At 40.6% G+C, this 5,202-nt stretch overlaps 1 pseudogene; it reads left to right on the top strand.

Moving 5' to 3' along the window:
* The first annotated feature begins 3,125 nt into the window (after window positions 1-3,125).
* LOC120875412 lies at window positions 3,126-4,667 on the top strand (annotated as a pseudogene).
* Window positions 4,668-5,202: the final 535 nt, after the last annotated feature.

The raw sequence follows: 5,202 nt of genomic DNA on the forward strand, positions 1-5,202 counted from the left end.
AGGTGGCCAAAGTATTGGAGTTTCAGCCTCAACATCAATCCTTCCAATGAACACCCAGGACTGATCTCCTTTAGGATGGATTGGTTGGATCTCCTTGCAGTCCAAGGGACTCTCAAGAGTCTTCTCCAACACCACAGTTCAAAAGCATCAATTCTTTGGCACTCAGCTTTCTTTATAGTCCAACTCTCACATGTACCCTATCCTTCAATAAAAAATATTTTTTGAAATATATATGAAATCAATCTTTTATAATGGGATATAAATTCAAATTGTTTTTCCTTCTCAGAAGATTATCTAGAATCTTATCTTCCCTTTAATAGACATTTTACTCTATTAAAAGAAATCTGAGCATTTGTGAGGAAGCAAGGTAGATTTGAGTAAGTGTATAGAAATATCATAAATTAGGTGCAGGGTAATTTACCTATATTTTATACAAACTGTAAAATAAAAACAAACTGTTATTAAATATCTTCTTGTTGAAAAAAGATTTAAATGATTTTTTAAAATGTCAAATGTCACTTTATAAAGTCTTTTTAAGACTAAGTCTTTCTTTTATTGATCACCAGACTCTGACCTTCAGTAATTTGGAAGTTCCAAGTTTTTATATAAAGTCCAATCATGAAGTTTGATTATCTACAGTTGTTGAATTTAGGTATTATCACTATACTTGGGTTACATTAGCAGAATTTGTTCTTTTTAAAGATTGCTTATGTTTGGTTATGTGAATGCCTGGCTATTCTCAATTAGATCAGACATATGCCGATCAAGAATAATGAAGCGAAGTACTGATAATGTATTTCTTGGATAATTTCAGTGAACAGAAAATATTTGTCTCTATTAGTCTAAGACTAGAATGCTATGACAAGCTTCCCAGGTACCTCAGTGAGTAAAGAATCCACTTGTGATGCAGGAGATGTGGGTTTGATCCCCAAGTCGGGAAGATCCCCTGAAGGAGGTATGGCAACCCACTGCAATATTCTTGCCTGGAGAATCCCATAGAGAGAGGAGCCTGGCGAGCTACAGTCCATAAGATCACAGAGTTGGACACGACTGAAGCAACTGAGTGTGCATGCACTCAGGATGCTATGGCAAAGAGAACAATGAGTCAATATGTTAAAGAAGATGGAATCTGGCTTCTCTTTTAAATAACAGCCCAAACTGAAAGGTTCAATTCTGTTCCATGAGGTTATTCAGAGACACAAGTTTTTTCCATTGGTTGCCCAGTCATCCCCTTAGGATTGTCATTCTTTGCATGGTAGAAATGGAGTCTCTGTGGCTCCAGGGTGAGAAAGAGAAAGACAGCATGGTAGAGGCATACTCATGGTCCTAAGACTTAGATCCATTAGAGGGATGTGTCACATTTTATTCTATGGAGAAAAATAGTCACACAAGGCTGGAAATTTTTGTTTAGTTTTGTGTCTAGGAATAAAGGGAAAATACATTTTGGTCAACAGCTAAAAGTCTTGACTTTATGACCTGTGCCGTTTCTGTTGGTCACATTGAGATTTCCTGATGATGTATCTTTACCTCTTGAAAAGGGTGAGGATTGATCCAGTTCCTGTGTGGACTCTTAAACTGGAGAAATAATAACACCGTTTGTTATTTTTTCAGACTGGGTGCATTATTATATCCTGTTTATAGTGGTGATAAATTATAATCTTTCTTTGAATAAGATCCTCTCCACTATTTTTTTAAACTCACTGGGTCTCAGGAGGATGTGTATGTGCGCTAAGTTGCTTCAGTCATGTCTGCCTCTTTGTGACCCTCTGGACTGTAGCCCTCCAGGCTCCTCTGTCCATGGCATTCTCCAGGCAAGAATACTGGAGTGGGTTGCTGTGCCCGTCTCCAGGAGATCTTCCCAACAGGGATTGAGCCCGTGTCTCTTATGTCTCCTGCACTGGCAGGCACATTCTTTACCACTAGCCCGGCTGTGAAGCCCCTCAGGAGGATAGGAAGCAATATTAAAGTTCTGTGAGTTACCCATGTCTTGTGACTCTGTTTATAGTCTCCCCCATTTTTAGAGGGAAAAGAGCCAGCTTCTTCTAATTCTACAGTGAAAAATAAGTTCTTGTAGATTAAAGCACATTTTAATGTCCTTTGTTTCTGAATCAGGGCTCTGTGCATTGCTTAATAGATGTCTTCTAATGTGTCTTCTTTTAAAATAATCGAGTATAGGCAACTTCTCAGGGGAAAGTCACTAGAGAATTACTAATACATACTCTAGTTTAAAAGAACAAAGAATGATATCCACTTGTGTTGGATAATTATTCTCATAATTATTCTATTATAATCAAATTTATATTTTGTGTATATAAAGATGCCAATAAAACCAAGAATTCCCTTCTCACTGATTATCATCTATGCTTAGTAGCATATGCCTAAATTTCTCAAGTAGAGGGACTTCCCTGATGGTCCAGTGGTTAAGGCCTGTGCTCTCAATGCAGGGGGTCCAGGTTCAATTCCTGGTCAGGGAACTAGATCCCACAGGCCGCAACTAGAACATCCCACATGCCACAACTAAGACCCAGTGCAGTCAAATAAATAAATAAAATATTTTTTTAAAATTTCTCAGGTAGAAATTATTTATGTGTACTTAAAGACTTTTATTGCTACAATTCAAATCTCTCTGCAAAAATTAACTCTTTAAACTTTATAATCATTTTATATTTTATTCTGGCTGAATTTTCATTGATTTTCTTTAGGTTTTATTTTGATATGAGCAAGCAGAAAACTTAAAGTAGCTGTGAGCAGGTCCATTGTTAAGGGAAATGAACAGAAAAGATTTTGTTTGTTTGTTTGAAAGACTTGTTTAATTTGTGGATTTGTTTTTCATGGAAGGTCACCTTGAGTTCCAATTGATTAATAGAGGATAAATTAGAACTGATCACGCCCACTAAAAGAATTTATTATGTACAAAAGTCATTAAGCAGTCCCTGAACTTTTAGCCTTTATTTTGAGTTAGAAAATTGCTATTGCTGATTTAATGAAAAAACACCCTCGTTTACTAAAGCACTGTGACAGTGCGTTACTTACCTCGACTCTTAGCTTGTTGGGATGGCACCTGGGACCTGGTGTCTACACCTGTTGCCTGTGCCTGCTGACCTGTACTCTCCACGCATGACTGCATCTCCATCCACCTTGGCCAGGTTGGTGTCCAGATCAGTAATGTCTGCTGGGAACGCTACTGCCTGGAGCATGGCATCCAGCCCAATGGCCAGAGGAGCAATGACAAGACTACTGGGGGAGGATATGACTTCAACACCTTCTTCAGTGGCACAGGCACTGGCAAGCATGTGACCAGCACAGTGTTTGCAGATCTGGAACCACAGTCATTGATGAGGTTTGAACTGGCACCTACCGCCAACTCTTCCACCCTGAGCAGCTCATCACAGGCAAAGAAGATGCTGCCAATAACCATGCCCAAGGTCCCTACACCATTGGCAAGGAGATCACTGACCTTGTCTTGCACCGAATTCAGAAACTGGCTGACCAGTGCACAAATCTTCAGGGCTTCTTGGCTTTCCACAGCTTTGATGGGGGAACTGGTTCTGGGTTCACCTCCTTGCTGATGAAACATTTCTCTGTCAATTATGGCAAGAAGTGCAAGCTAGAGTTGAGCCCTACCCCAGCTTTCCACAGCTGTAGTTGAGCCCTACAACTCCATGCTCACCACCCACACCACCCTGAAGCACTCTGATTGTGCCTTCATGGTAGACAATGAGGCCATCTGTGACATCTGTCATAGAAACCTTGAGTGCCCAACCTACACAAATCTTAACCGCTTTAGTAGCCAGCTAGTGTCCTTCATCACTGCTTCCCTGAGGTTGGATGGAGCCCTGAACGTGGGTCTGATAGAGTTTCAGACCAACCTGAACCTGGTGCCCTATCCCCGCATCCAGTTCCCACTGGCCACATATGCCCCTCATCTCTGCTGAGAAAGCCTACCATGAACAGCTTTCTGTAGCAGAGAGCTTCAATGCTTACTTTGAACCAGCCAACCAGATGGTGAAATGTGACCCTCGCCATGGTAAATGGCTTGCTACTTGTCCTGTGGTGATGTGGTTCCCACAGATGTCAATGCTGCTATTGCTACCATCAAGACCAAGTGCGGCATCCAGTTTGTGGACTGCTGCCCCGCTGGCTTCAAGGTTGGAATCAATTACCAGTCTCCTACTGTGGTACCTGGTGGAGACCTGGCCAAAGTACAGCAAGTGGTGTGCATGCTGAGCAATACCATAGGCGTCACTGAGGCCTGGGCCCACCTGGACCACAAGTTTGACCTGATGTATGCAAAGCATGCCTTTGTTCACTGGTATGTGGGTGAGGGCATGGAGGAAGGAGAGTTTTCTGAGGCCCGTGAGGACATGGCTGCCCTTGAGGAGGATTATGAGGAGGTTGGTATGGATTCTGCTGAAGGAGAGGGGACAGAAGAAGGTCGCCATTTCTTCGAGCCCTGCAGCGTGTCATACTCAGAGCATCAGCATCAGGTGACAGGGGTAAAAACTTTCCGACTAGATTGTCTTAGCTTCAAAGGTGATCACGTATTGCTTTTCCATGTGCACCTGTAAGACTTCTTACTCAAAACTAAAAATTTTAAGAAAAAAAAGCACCGTGAACTGAAAATAGCAAGATTTACTTCATCAGTTCAGTTCATTCACTCAGTCGTGTCCGACTCTCTGCGACTCCACGAACTGCAGCACGCCAGGCCTCCCTGTCCATCACCAACTCGCGGAGTTCACTCAGACTCATACTTACTTTTCATAAATCATGCTAAAAGTTTTGATAAAGGAATATGAAAATTTATATATCACTTTAAGGATAAAATGTATTGATGATAAATCCAAAAGGCAGGTGAAATAGAATTTAAGTAACATACTTTTGTTAATAAGGATATTGATCTATCATTGATATTCTGAAGCTGTTATCAGTCAAATGTTAACATTTATTTTCAGCCCTTGGCCTACTGAGTTTTCTACTCACCAATTTTAACCTGTTTTTTAAAATTGGAAGTAACACTCCTTGATGATGAGGGAAGAGCTTTTCCCCTAATTGGGGGAAAAAAAAAATGATTCCTAATGTAAAATTTATTTGAGTGTGTAGGTCTTTGTAAGTTGTAAAAAATGAAGTTGTAAAATTTGTGTTAGGTAAATCTTTCACTTTAAGTTGTATTCAAGACATTATCATGGGTGCCTTAATTGTAAC

Source organism: Oryx dammah, unplaced genomic scaffold (assembly GCF_014754425.2).
Source record: "Oryx dammah isolate SB20612 unplaced genomic scaffold, SCBI_Odam_1.1 HiC_scaffold_16, whole genome shotgun sequence".
NCBI lineage: Eukaryota > Metazoa > Chordata > Mammalia > Artiodactyla > Bovidae > Oryx > Oryx dammah.